Raw genomic sequence first — 15256 nt, 5'->3', positions numbered from 1 at the left:
TATTTGTCTTTGAATGGATACATTCTTACCGACTATGATAAGCTAATGTACAATAGCTTAGTAGTTACTAAGAAAAAACGATTTAAGATGATTGACTAAGATGCCATACGGCCGTATAAAATCAGCAACAGAAGAATTGAAAAACATATTTAAATCTGCATATGCCCTAGGAATCGGAGCATTCACCCCGTAGTCGGTTCTCGAGAAGCCAATTTTAACGGTTTCATATTGTCGGAGCCTCATATTGGGAATATTAAATTGAATTTTACTTAAAAGGCAAAGACAATCAAAAGATCCAGAAATGATAAGAATAATAAATGAGCACGATAGAATAGATCGTCTGCTATCAACGGATTTTAAGTCAATCAATAAACATCGAGAGCAGTACGATAGTACAGGATCAGAAAAGTTTAAAGATCCAATCTCGCAAAACGAAGAAAAACTTTCTGAACTCTCTCAACCCGATTAGAGAAATCTCTTTGGTACGGTCTCCAAATAACAGCGGCATACTCTAATCTTGATCTAACAAAAGCAGTGTTAGAGTGTGTGGATTGATAAATGCAGAACAATTTCGGCGTACAAAGGCTAGCACCGAGTATCACCGTCTTATGACATGGTTAACATGGCTAGTGAAATTCAGCTTACAGTCGAAAATAACGCCTAAGTCTTTAATTTCTTCAACGGATTGCAAAGGTAAGTCAGCATGAACCAATATCGTTAATAAAGAGAATAAAAAGTAGGGGTCCTAGAATACTTCCCTGGGGGACACCAGAGGTCGCAATAAATGTACGGGATGTCTTCTTATCAATAGCTACAGCGCGGATATTGGACAAGAGTATTCGGTGCGATACTTTGTCAAACGCTTTAGAGAAGTCTGTAGAAATTGTTTTAACTTGAGATCTTTTCTGGTAGGCTGAAATGCGGTAATCATAATAGACAAATTAGTGACCTGGAGCGACCTGAAACGAAACCATGCTGGTTGGTAGATATTAGCAAAATATAACAGTGAATGGCGAACGCTATCGCGCCATGATGAACGACTTTTTAATGCCGGATGTCGGAAATTGAAGCCGTGATCTGTACAACGTTTGGTGCCAACAAAACGGCGATATTTGCCATACAGCCCATGAAACAATGGATGTACTCCGTCGTTGTTTTGGTGAGCAGTTTACCTCTCGTCTCGGAACAGTAAACTGGTCACCAAGATCGTGTGATATCAAACCTTTGGACTTTTATTTGTGGGGGTATGAAAAGTTTAAATCTTTGTGGATAAACCAGATTCAACTGAGGCATTGGAAGCCAATATTACTAAAGTTATTCAAGAGATACCAAACGAAGTGCTCCAACGAGTCATTCAAAATTAGGGTTTTGGTGTTTAGAGATGGCCGAATTACGGCGTAGTTGCGGCCAACATTTAAAAAGGATTATTTTTAAAAAGTAAATGTCATAAATGGTTCTACACAAAAATAATAAAGACTGAACAATTAATTTGAATTTTTGTTGTTTTATTTCAATTTAAAACCTCTAAATTGATCACAATTTATTTAATACTAATCCTACAGACTGGCACTGCTCCCTGAAATATTATATGATACATCAGGTTCCCTGCCTCAATTTCGGAATTGGTTGAAGGCCAAGTTCTTTCAGTAAACTTTCCACTTTGCGGACAAGTTTCAGAATGTTTGCAACAGGAGCATTCATGATTTCATTCGGATCCATTTGATCTCGATGAAAGATATGCCGTCTTGTCTTTGCCAAGGCAGGTTACTGTTAAGTTACAGGCAATACGGACAACATAAGCTCTAGAGTTTCATCATCCTCCAGACAGAGTCTATACTCTGCTAATTTAAGTAATAGTGAACTGTCGGAAACCAACTATTTTCCTGATGTCTATTTACGCATATTATACGCTTCCCTATTGTAGGTAAAAGGTCTTATAAGCCTTTTGGCTTGACTGAGTTCTTGTATGACTTCCAAATGGGTAATTCTTAGAGCATTTTCCGAACTGTTTACCCTGAATTTAGCTTCTGCCCAGTTGATGCCCAGATATGCAGTGTCCCGCTCTAGCAAGTTCATCAACAATATTTTTCCAGAGTGACCCGGAACCCATCAAAACGTGCGCTGGTATCAAAACGGCGGTTCAGTGCTCCTTGAGGAATGGCAGACTTGCACTTCAACCATTTCACCTACCTATCTACCTTCCCGGAACCCAGCAGAGTACAATTTCATTTACTGCACTATGTTGGTTAAGACGTTCGTAGACTAGTTTTGATTCCACAGAATGTGAAGCTATTGCTTTTCATGCAGCTTGAGTTGCTGAGTATAGAGTTTTGTGTTGCCCCTCTTGCCCCGCACAGAGTGAATAGGCTTCGCCCATTGGTTCGGAGATTTTCTTGTTTGGACCTTAGATTCCCGCACTGACTCCAGTATTTCTTTCCGAACCGGCCGTGAACAATTCCAGAATTCTGGTATCGACTTAAGGTACTTTCAGCTTCCATTCATTGCGGTCTGAGATATGATTATGAGACTATTTATATGGGAATATAAAAAAAATTCGATAAATTTTCATAAAACTTTCAAACTTTGAAATCAGTCGGCCTAGATGCACGAGTATTCCAAAAGTATAGTTTCTATTCTGACCTTAGTGCTATTATTCACGCTTGGCTCTAGTGGGCGCGAATAAATGTAAATCTTTTTTTAACTTGGTTACATTTTGCACACTTTACTTCCAACATTGGTCACAACTATTCTCTGCCTTTACGTATAGGTACTGCAAAACCAGTCGCGTACTAGTGACCAATAAAAAGCAACAGAACAACTGCTGAAAAACGGCATCAGCATTCATAAATCTAGTCAAAATAAGAAATGAAATTATTGTGTAATAAACAATTAATTTAAAATCAATCAAAATTAATCAAAATGCTGTAGGCGCATTGATGCGAAGCAGCGGTCAACTTGAAGAGATGTGATAATTTTTCAGCAAGCGGCTTTAATTGATTCTGTTTGGGGACGGGAGTGTGTGAAGCCTGATGCCATTATTTGGTACATGCATGTATGTATGTATGTATCTGGCATTTATGTTTGTCTCTCTCGGCAACTAAGGCGCACAGGCTTGTACGTAGCATATCGACTTGCATCTGTAAGCGGAGCATTCGAGTCGCATGCCTCGGGCATGAAAGTTCTAGTAATTGCCGCTTCATGCATTTGCTGACTGCACAAGAAAATCTATCTTTTTGCACATAATACTTTATCAGAGGATTTAAGATATTTTTAAATTTATAAATAACCTATGTATGTATTGTTACTCTTACTTATAATCAATTGAAAAAATAAGAAAATAAAAAAGAAAAAAATTGTGTTTGCCATATAAATTCTCTATATGCAGTGCCTTCAACTTCAGGTTATCTAATATCGCAGCATATGGCAGTGATTAGAATCTTTATTGCCATGCGAGGAGTGTGGGTATTTATTATATTTATTAAACAATTCACTATTGACACTTTAGTCACTATAGACGCACGTGCAAGTCGAATGTTGAAGCAGAATTTTCTGCAGTTTTCGTATTTTTATTTTGTGAGCTCAAGGCCGCATTAATAATAAAACACCGATTTTATACAATAGACTATCTGGTTTCCAAGATAGATCTGAAAAAAGAGTGTAAAATAAGAACATCCGACAGAAAGGCAAACCAAAGTCATATCAGATGGTCACCACATTTACACTGACGGCTCAAAGATGGGCAATGGCAGTGGTTCGAGAGGATACTCGGAACAATCATCCTTAAATTGCTACTTAAGACTCCCAGATCGATGTAGCGTCTTCCCAGCTGAGATCTACGCTATAGACAAAGCAGCAAAACCGATAAGACGAATGGATTTGCCTCCGGCAAACCTTACCATTTCTGTTGATAGGGAAGCAGCGATCAAGACACTAGTCTCAGCGCGCATCAATTCAGAATGCAGGAGATCGCTCCCACTTATTTAACAACACATAAACGTCCCCTGCTGGGTCTCCGGTTACACTGGAGTGAAAGGAAATGAAAGAGCGGATGAGTGTGCATGGGAAAGGCTCTGAACTGGATCTTTAATGTCCTCAGCATTCCTCTAAACGAACTGTACACTGCGATTGAATTGGGCGTAAACGCGGAAACCAATAGAACATGGTGCCTGACTACTAACTGCGGTGTCTCCAAAGCGCTCTGATCAAAAATGAATCTTAAAAGGACAAAATATCTGTTTGGGTTCAACACATCAACTAATAGCGCCCTTACAGGTGTTAAAACGTGTCATTGCACTATTGGCAGCCTAGTCAGTAGAATGGGTGTACCTCACAATGACGTCTGCAGGAGTTGCGAAGATGAAGAAGAAATTACGGCGGTACAATACCTCCTCTGTGAATGCCCTGTACTTCAAAGCAGCCGTGCCAAATATCTTGGCAATTATTGCTTTGAAGAGCAGGGGAATTTGCAAAATGTCTAACTGGGCGCTCAAGTTACCTTCTTAAAAAGATGGCTTAAGCAACTTAGTTAGGGGATGGAAATTAAATGTAGGTATCACAATCGGCCTCAGAGCTTTTGTCTTTGAAAAGCGAACCTAAACTAATACTATCGAACGCTTTCAGAAAATCTATAAAGAGGGCATGCAGGTTAATTTTATGCTCACTAAATTTATCAATAATTTGGCAAACTACAAAGCTTCGTGCGGTCGTCGATCTTCCACTGCTAAAACCACTTTGGTACTCGCCCATTAATAGTTCAGCGTACCCAATCAATCTCTGGTGTAGAAAGTTCGTGAAGGTTTTATACGCTGTACATAACGAAATACCCGAGATAATTGATGCGGTCGCGTCAGCCAGCTTTATGTTAGATTGGTACAATTATGCAAGTCCGCCATTCCCTTGGTATAATCTCAGGTTCTCATATATGTTTTGTAAGACTTAACAAGGCATTTTGAAGTTCCGTTGGTCCATTTTTGTTGAGCTCGGCAGTTATGCCATCTTCTTCACTTGCTTTTTTATTTTGTAACTTTTTGCTCGCAAGGCTAATTTAAGCTTTTCGCACCTTTTGCAGTTACTTATTTTAGTTTTCCTTTATCTTATTACCTAACGCGACAATGTGGTAGTTGACATGATACCCTTTTCAAGTACAATCACAGCGCTCATCTTGTGTTTAGTTTGGCAAATTAAATACGATTTTTGATAACATCAAATTATAAACAAGCTGCTCATTCGAATGACGCCCAAACCCCCCAAAGCAAGTGACTGCTTTTATCAGGCGCATTACTGGTTTGTTATCAGCCATAGAGGAGTACGAGTGTTTATAAAATGTATATAATTAGCGCTTACACCTCTTTATTGAAAGCTTGGCCGAGCGCCTCCTCCAATTTGTGGCGTAAGCGTATCGATGCTGTTCCACAAATGGAGGAAGGTACAGTTCTAAGCGGACTCCAAACGGCAAATGGTTTCTATTAGGAGATTCTCTATGGCGCAAATACACTCCGAGGTTTGCCATTGCCTGTCATGGGGCGACCGCTATTAGAAAAAATCTTTTTCTGTCATTTGCTGTTTCATGCCCGCAGCTTCAAACCTATGTACTTCCGAATGGTAGTCGCGTACTAAGACATTCGGCTACGGCCGACGTTGATGTACGTAGCGGTCAAGGTGGTTGCATTTAATCTATAAGTACTTGGTAGATATGTATGTGTGTATATGTATATGTGTGTGTGTGCCTAATTTCTGCGCACTAGACTAAATAAGTGCTCATATTTGTAGCAAATATTTACGAAGGAAATATAAAACAATTAGTCAGTGAGATGCATATTTGCTCAGTTGAAATATTGTGGAAATTAAATTGGTTTACCTGAGATTATGCGTAAGTGTATTTGCATTCAAAATGTAGACGTACTTGTTGTGATGTAAGTAAATACTTGTACTAGGTATTATTTTTAGATAATTAGGTGCTTGCGAATATTTTATTGAAATATTTACAGAAATATTTATTTAAGCATTTAAGACTGAAATTTATATTCCGGCTGAAAACTTTCGGGCCATGGGGTAATTGAAAAGTTATTGAGCCTAAATTTGTACTAAGAAATATAGATGTATTGACTTTTTATAGTTTTAGGGACGTCCGTTTTTTGGCACATTTATGAAAAGTTTTGAAAATTTATTTGTTTCGCATTTAATTTTTAATGAAAATATTGTTCATTCGCCTGCAAAAACCATATTTAAAAAAATAAAAATCAACCAAATGTTGTGAGCAACAAATTATTGGCATGACAAGTGCTTCAAGGATTTCGCGTGAATTCTGTTGCATATATACAAATTCTAAAGACAGTAGTGAAACCATGGACTCTGCTCCTTCACACAAAGCGAGGGTAACACGTGATTGGATGGCTGCAAATGTCCATAACCCAACCTTTTGGCCGCCTAACTCTCCAGACCTTAATCCTTTGTATTAGTACATTTGAGGGAATTCTGCGGCGGTATTGAATCTCTGAGTGACACCGCAAAATGGGTTAGGATCCTGAAAAGGGACCCAACCGCAAAGCTGGGGTCACTTAGAAAATCTGATGGCTCCATCACGGACAAGCAAAATGAGACATTCAGCTTGCTGATGGACTCTCACTTTCGAGGAAATCAGATAAGCATTGGCCGGCAACAGCCCTCAACGAAAGAGGCTGCTGTCAGAGCTCGTACACCTTCTCGGCGTAACTAGTACGTTGCCAGGTCTGTGCCGAATGAAGCCGCCATTCAATTTGCCAGCGAATCTTTTGGCAGCTAAAAGTTCCCCGGACCAGATGGCATTCATCCCGCCACGCTGAAGGAAGGCATAGAGTCAGTGACTGCAGCCCTGAAGAAAATCTTCACTGCATGCTTGGCACTGGCTTATATACCACGCTCGTGGAGGATGGTGAGGGTCGCTTTCATCCCTAAGGTTGGGAGAGATGACTACACCAGCGCCAAAAGCTTTAGACTAGTGGAGTTGCACATGCGTCAGGAGTCGCTGAAAGTGGAAAATCCTGCCTATCAAAGCGGAAGATCCTGCGCGTCGGCACTGCTAAACCTTGTTGCTAGGATAGAGCAAGCCATCGACAGAAGGGCCTACGCTATGGGCATCTTTTTGGATATGCCACTTTCGACAGTATGTGCAGCTCTGCCAGCAGACATGGTGTAGACCGGGTGCTGGTGAATTGGATTCGTTCAATGCTAGCCCAAAGAAACGTCACGGTGTGGGCAGAGAAGGATCTGCTGGTATCGTCCGGGGTTAATAGAGGCTGCCCCCAAGGTGGTGTGCTGTCTCCATTGCTCTGGTGCATGGTGATCGATCCTCTACTCATCACCTTAAATGGCGCTGGAGTCTACACGCAAGCATATGCGGACGATGTTGCCTGTCTGATAACGGGCTCTTCGCTTATGAACATCTGTAGAGAAGTACAGAAAACACTGGATATGATTAACACTTGGTGCTGATGGGCTATCGGCAAACCCCACCAAAACTGTATAATATACAGTGTACATCCTCTTTACCAGAAGAAGGAAGCTTGATGGACTCGTTTGCCTAAGCTAAAAGGAGTCACAATCCAGCTATCCAAAGAAATCAAATATCTTGGAGTAATCCTCGATAGTAAACTTCTTTGGAAGTCAAACGTTGAAACAAAAACATCCAAAGCACTGACAGCCTTCTGGCAGTGCAAAGGTGTCTTTGGGAAAATGTGGAGTCTTTCTCCTACCAAGGATCTATACGGCCATGATAAGACCTATTCTCACCTATGGTCAAGAGTCAGAAGGACCTTATCGAGACTATAACGCAACATGAATTTGTACATCATGAATTTTCGCCAAAAGGTTTGACAGTTAATTTAGTCTACTATTTGGGCGTTATGAGAGGTTTATGTGAAGCAATTCGCCAAAAAAGAAAGGATTTGTGGGAAAACACCTGCTATATTTTGCACCATGATAAAGCACCGTCACACAGCCATCATCACTCGTCATCACTTTAAGCGCATTCAGCTGGCATGCCTCCCTGCGATTTTTCTTTTGTTTTGATTGAGCCAAAAAACCACTACGGGGAGCGCATTGCAACAGCCGAAAGCAAGTAAAGGAAAAATCGAAGAAGGCTCTGGCGGCTATAAAGAAAATAGAGTTACAGAATTGTTTCGAGAGCTGCTTACTTTGAAGGTACAAATTAAATAATAATATCACTTTTGAGGGATAAGCTTGAATTCTGAATTTTCTGAATATATTTCGCGAACTTTTTTATCAAGTTTACCACCTTCAGTAGTCACGATAGCCTCCGAAGCTAGAGCTGCGCTAGTTGAAGTTTATAAAGGGTGTTGAATGTTGAATGTGAACCACACCTAAACGTCAAGTTTTCTTCTGCATTTCATTTGACAGTTTTCAATTTCAGACTAACTTAATTTGAACCATGGAAATATACACAATCGAGCAATGCGTTAAAGTTATTCAGGCTTATTATGAAAATAGGCGTTCAAATCAAAATGCATATCGCGCACTTCGTGAAGAAAATCATCTTCAGTGATGAGGCACATTTTCACCTCAGTGGATTCGACAATAAGCAGAATTGCCGCATTTGGGCGAATGATAATCCAAAAGTGATTGCCGAAAAACCAATGCACTCACAAAGAGTGACTGTTTGGTGCGGTTTATGAGCCGGCGGCATCATTTGGCCGTATTTTTTCCAAAATGAGGCAATTGGCCGCCAAGATCACGTGATTTGACACCGTTGGACTTCTTTCTCTGAGATTATTTGAAATAAAAGGTGTACGTCGATAAGGCAACAACAATTCAAGAGCTAAAAGATGAGATAATTCGGCACATTAACGGCATAGAACCTCAATTATGCCTCAGCGTCATCGAAAATTTGGACCATCGGATGGAGGTGTGCCGCCGTGGTCCCGGCGGCCATTTGGCCAATGTTTTGTTCCATACGTAATTGAACTACACCAGTATTATCATAATAAGGAGAAATGACAATAATTTCTTAAAAACATTGTATTTTATTCACAATTAACACCGGCCCTTGAAACTTAACCACTCTTTATAATAATTCTATTGTCATGTAAGCTTTTGCCAAGTAAAATAAAAAAGCGAAGACAAAAATTACTTGCTCATAATTGAAAAGCAAAACTATTTTGCAACGAAAATTTAGAAAAATATTGTCCAAGTGTTGGGTTATTATATACAAATTAAACGGAACGGAACGCACTATTTGTAACACAAAAAAAAACAATTCTTGAAAACATGCCATTAATTGGCCTCAAAGGCCTTCCACTCGGTCATCAGCATCCTCTTCACTGTTGTTAAAGGAGAATTGCACAACTTATTTCTCAGAAAATTAAAGATCAGATGGAGCTTCATTTCTTCGTGTGCTTTTTTCAAAAACCTATGGCTCCAGGTCGAAGATAGTCCTGAAGACTCCATGTCATTCAATTTCCAAACTTTTAGCTGTGCTTACCAGTCATTGAAGGATCGGCACTCACGCAGGAAAGCTGAGTTTACCATTTAATCTCCATTGCAGGAGCTGTGGGGACCTTTCAGAGAAGGAGACTATTGAGCACTTTTTTTGTTAATGTCCGGTTTGGGTAGCTAGACGACTAAAGTCACTGGGTGCTCCTTCCTGCGACAGCCTCCAGGCAGTGATCCAACCAAAACCCCAACAACCGTCTCCGTTACATTAATAGCTCTGGCTGACTGCAGATATCTGCCTGTTGAAGGTTTCAAATGGTAACAAAGCGGCGCTTTAGTGCTACTTGGGGACTGTCGGTCTGGTTTACAACCATTTCACCTGCCTACCCTTACCTTTTTTCACTGAATTAACCCCATCCCCCATCCCTGATAATTATTTGCACCACACAGATTGTGAAGTTGCTTGAACACTTGAAGCGCCCAAACCTCTGCGATTGTACTTTACTACAGTTATGTAATGTCTACTCGGAACCCCTTCACAAAGCTGGTATTCAACACTTCCTTCTCTTGAAAAAAATTTCACTTTACTGTATTTACTTGGAGGCAAATCTCGCGCTTTATTTTGTGTTTATGTGCACCGAATTAAAATGTAGACGATTTACATTAACTATTTCTCTATAAAATTATTTATATTTTCTAATCCCTTAATAATTTCCGGCTATGCCACTTACATTCTCAACACTTTCTGCTTCCGGTTGCAAATGAAATTTATAGTAATTTCAATAAATTACGTCAATCGAGAATAAATGCAGTATTGCAATCCACAAAACTAGTCTGCACGATCACTCTTCCGTAGCAGCTGCACTGGTACGCGTAATAAAGACTATGCGGCAAGTCGAGAACTGGTCGCACCACTTTTCCAGACACGTCTTTTAAAGCTTACAAAAACGGAATTATGCACCAAACAAGCAAATAACTGCTAAACTGACACAAAATGCATGCAGACTTGCTTGCACGAGTGTGGTATGGACTTGAGCAGCACTGCGAATGATCAAAAATAGACTCGAAAACTCGTTTTTGTACTAAAATAAACATCAGATGACGGCACACGGCGCACAGCTGTTTTCTACACTGATGAAGTTCAAGTCTGACACATTTACTTCATGAACTCTCTTGCTCTGAACGAGCGATTTGTTGGACGATTACAAAGTTTCAAATATGCCTCTATCGCATTATACATCAATGAGCGGGTTAACCACCGAAATAACCGTCCGATTTGAAGCAGCTACGACAACCAACTAAAGCACAAATGTCGCAAAGCTAAGCGCTAAAGTGGCGGCATTCAAACCCTGCGGTGTGTTTGCTCACACCAGCAAAATATCTACAAGTACTAAAGCGCGATCATGGGCGCGATCAACTAACCAGAGGCCTGTTTAGCTGCAGCTCTGGAACTTGTGAAATAAGTTTGTGTGCTGATAATTTTTATTGGTATTAGTAGTTTGGCCTTTGCGCGATCGCAATCGTAATCACCACAAAGGAGGAATAATAATACAATAAAACGGCAAAGCAAACAAGCAAAATTGCAACGTAATCAACTATTAGTTATCAGTTGCAGAGAAGCGCGTTGTGCTCCATGGTTCGCATAGCAGCCAATCGGCTATGTTTTGTGATCGACGCAGGCAATTGATTGCGTACATGTATGTGTGAGTATATCCCCTTGTATAACCCACAAACGCAATTAAAAATCCATTCTTGGAGAGACCATCAGTCTTATCAACATCTTCATAAATAGTTTTGGTACTCAGGCGGAAATATTCACGTGCCGACAGTGATTAGCTTGGGTTGAATAGTCGCTGAATGTTTGCAAAAGCCCTGCAGAGAAAGCTGAGGGTTAGGTTAGAAAGGTTGTGTCAGAAAAATTACTGTAGAGTGTAAAAGTGCGATGAAGTGCCATACAATTCGAACAAGATCACGACATACTGAAACCTTTAAATACGGTAGACAATGACATGAAAACACGGATAGACGTTTTGATTTATATCTCTTGAATTTCAATAAACACTCAGTACAAGCAAATTTCGGTTCATACCAGCGATCAGAAGTAATATATGTAAGCTTAAAGAAATCGTTGTAGCCTTCAACCAGAGCTTTGTTATTCTGTAACTTCAAATGATGCTTTTGATCCACCACCAAAGCACATATGAAACAAAACCTATTGCGATTATCGCACATTTCTTTTTCACAAATTGTAGCAAAACAATAAAACTATGACGTTTTAATAAGGTTAAATTATAATAACAATCTTCAATGTACAGTGTTAACTTAGGTACACTTGGGAGCTTTTTCATATTTCTATTGGAAAAGAAATGCGTGACAATATGTCAGATATTTTCGAAAGTTCTAATCAGTTCTGTTGTATGCAGTACAGTGTACTCTTATGTATACATATATACTCCAATAAATATTATGTATCTATCATATAATAGGTTTAGGTAGGTAAGTTTGGCAGCCGCATCGCACATAGAGACAACGATGCCACTTAGACCACGAAATGGGTACGTTGTGAACCGCGGGGGCTGAGCTACATTTCCCTTACCATATTGAACCATCCTGAACTTTTGACAAAGCATAAAAGGTGGTTGATACCTAAAATGTATAGATTATCTATATTCGTTAAGAAGTGAGATCTTAAAAATCGGTTCCTGCTTCTGGCTGGAGCTGGGCATGTGCAAAAAAGGTGTTGAATTGTTTCCAACTCATCCTGATTTCTGCAGCTACGACAGAAATCATGCGTGTAAACGCCTAATCTCTTTGCATGATTTCCTATGAGAGAATGTCCTGTGAGGGCCCCTACTCAGGTCCTGATTTGAAGACTAAGTTTTATAATACTCTTGGACAGACGTAAATTTAGCCTTAGCCATGTTTGCCTAGCAATTTCACAGGTGTTAACGCTAATCCATCTTTGATTTGCAGACCTGATTAATTCTTCCTCAATGAGAAACTTACAAGCTGCGAGAGGTATCTCCATAAAATTACTTATGTCTGGCATACAGGTACCTTCTCTTGCAAGTTGGTCAGCCCTACAGTTCCCTGGTATATCTCTGTAGCCTGGAACCCAGCATAAGATTATACGATATTGTTTGGTCATCTCATTTAGAGATTGGCGACAACGTAAGACACTCCTTGATGTTGTTTGGAATGCATCCAGGACTCGTAGGGCAGCTTGGCTGTCTGATAGAATGCAGATATCCGTTGATGATATTCTGTGTATCTTTAGCCATTTTAAGGCTTCATGAATAGCGTTTATTTCCGCTTGAAAAATACTACAGTGATCCGGTAGTTTAAAGGATTCACTAATAGAAAGCTCTTCGCAAAATAACCCTGATCCTACACCGGTGTCCATTTTAGACCCGTCCGTGTAGATCTTAACGGGTGTGTTGGGTGTTGGATCTTCTTCAAACCATTCCAGTCTAGAAGGGATTTTCATTAGGAAATTCCTTTCGAAGCAGAGAATGGGAGGGTGATAATTACAGTCACTGGGTATATCCGTGTAGGAGTCTAAGATGGTTGAATGTCCATGTGTGACAGTCCTCCATTGTGAGCTCGCTTTGAGCCTTAAAGCGGAGCAGGCCGCTGAGTATTTGCAGAAGAGATCTAGGGGTGTCAGATGTAGCATGATGTCCAAAGCCATGGATGGCGTGGTTTTCATGACGCCACATATTGCTAATTCCGCTGATCTCTGCACCTTATTCAATAAATTAGAATAGGTTTTTTTCTGCATAGCACACCACCAGACAACATTTCGATATAGAAGAATGGGTCTGACGACAGCAGTGTAAAGCCAATGAGCAACCTTAGGTTTAATTCCCCAGGTCTTACCTAAAGCTCTTTAACAGGTATAAAAAGCTAGGTTCTATTTCCTAACTCTTTCTACGATTTTGACTTTGACTTCCAAGTCAGTTTCTATCTATGGTTAGTTATAAGTACTTGGTTTCTTCCGAAATCACAAGAGCTTCCCCCTTGAGTATAATTGGACTTAGTTGAGGGATTTTGTGTTTCCTAGTGAACAATATGAGTTGTGTTTTGTCTGGGTTGACTCCTAGACCACACTTTTCTGCCCACCTAGAAAGTATGTCTATATCATTTTGTATTAAGTCTCTTAATGTACAGGGTTGGCCATATTAAACTGGCCCATGTGATTATTAAAAAAATATGGAAAAAGAAACATTTTTTTGTGTTTCATTGTGAAAAACATTTAATTTAGTTCAAGGAGATTCGTTTACATCACTTTTTGAATATGATATCGCGCAAGTGGTCGCCCTTAGCTCGTATAGCGTAATGTGCCCGTTTTTCGGCGTTTTCCATAGTTTTGGCCAGCGTCTCGGCCGATATGGCGGCTATTTCCCGTCGGATATTGGCCTTAAGTGCGCCTAGTGTCTTTGGCTTGTTGACGTAAACCTTAGATTTCAAATAGCCCCAAAGAAAAAAGTCCGGTGGCGTCAAATCCGGTGATCGTGGCGGTCAGTCAAAATCGCCGCTTTTTGATATCAAACGGCCAGGGAACAAAGTCTTCAATAAGTTGACGGTGGCTCGTGCTGTGTGTAGTGGTGCGCCATCTTGCTGAAACCAGAAGTGGTCCATACCATTTTCACGAACAATCGGCATCACAAAATCGGTTATCATGGCCCGATAACGCTCTTGATTGACGGTCAATGGTTGGTGTTGACCATTTTCAAAGAAGAACGGCCCAATGACCATATCAGCGCAAATGCCACACCAGACTGTAACTTTTTGGTCGTGGAGAGGTACCTCTTCAATAATTTGAGGGTTTTCAGTGGCGTAGAAACGGCAATTTTGCTTATTTACGGTTCCGTTCAAGGAGAAATGGGCCTCATCACTCATAATGATTTGATGCCAAAAATCCTCATCAGTTTGGGCCATTCGGACGACAAAATTGGCATATTCCAAGCGACGAGGCTTATCGGCCGGCAACAGTTGTTGATTTAGTTGTATTTTGTACGGGAATATCCCCAAATCCAAACGAATGATACGTCGTAGAGTGGTCCGAGGGATGTCCAACTGAGCAGAACGACGATTACCTGACGTTCGCGGCGATGACTCGATACTGGCTCGTACGGCCGCGATATTTTCGTTAGATCGTCTTGGCCGCTTTTTATTTGGACGTCGGGTATTAGCCACAGTGCCGGAAGACAAAAATCTTTTGTGCATTTGCTTGATTGCGTTCTTTGACGGCGCACTTTTCACTTTATTTTTTTTTCTCCACGCACGTTGCGTTTTTACAATCGAGAAGGAATTTTGAATGTACAGCTGAACAATTTCAGCGCGTTCTATTGGGGTGTACTGTTTCATGGTATAAATCTCCTTCGACTGACGCTTCCAACGCGGTATGTCATTAGCTGATCTGAAATTACAGTAAAAAGTTATAGGGTTACTCAATGGGTCAGTTTAATATGGCCAACCCTGTAGATACAAATTTACCAGAGGCAGCAATGACAACATCATCGGCGTAAGCTATCACCTTACAGCCCACCGATTCCAGTATTAACAGAAGTTTATTTACAACTGCATTCCATAAAAACGGTGAGAGGAATCCACCATGCGGTGTACCTCTACTTACCAATCTCCTGAGCACCGATTCTCCTAGTTCCGCTTCAATGATTCTGCTATTTAGCATTTTACCAATGAAGCCTACCAAGCCCGATTCTACCCCAAGATCAGTGAGTGCTGCAGTAATTGCCCCCCCTTCAGCATTGTTAAAGGCCCCTTCAATATCAAGAAAAGCAGCTAAAATAAATTCCTGTTTGTGCAG

The 15256-nt window shown here is 40.5% G+C and overlaps 1 protein-coding gene across 3 annotated transcripts in view; it reads right to left on the bottom strand.

Annotated features, from left to right (window-relative positions):
* The window catches only part of LOC128867549 (facilitated trehalose transporter Tret1-2 homolog), a 36477-nt gene that overhangs the window by 8131 nt on the left and 13090 nt on the right, over positions 1-15256 (bottom strand). Inside the window, exon 1 of one of the 3 annotated variants that reach the window (XM_054108895.1) lies at positions 10158-10840. The exons of 1 other annotated variant lie outside the window; for it this stretch is intronic. The gene's annotated coding sequence lies outside the window, so the exon portion shown is untranslated. Of the gene's footprint in view, positions 1-10157; positions 10841-15256 lie in introns of those variants that run through there. One more of the 3 variants, XM_054108893.1, reaches the window with a different exon arrangement.

This window comes from Anastrepha ludens, chromosome 6, assembly GCF_028408465.1.
Source record: "Anastrepha ludens isolate Willacy chromosome 6, idAnaLude1.1, whole genome shotgun sequence".
NCBI classification, from domain to species: Eukaryota; Metazoa; Arthropoda; class Insecta; order Diptera; family Tephritidae; genus Anastrepha; species Anastrepha ludens.
Note: the sequence above shows the minus strand (reverse complement) of the source record. Positions and strands in the feature narration are given on the sequence as shown.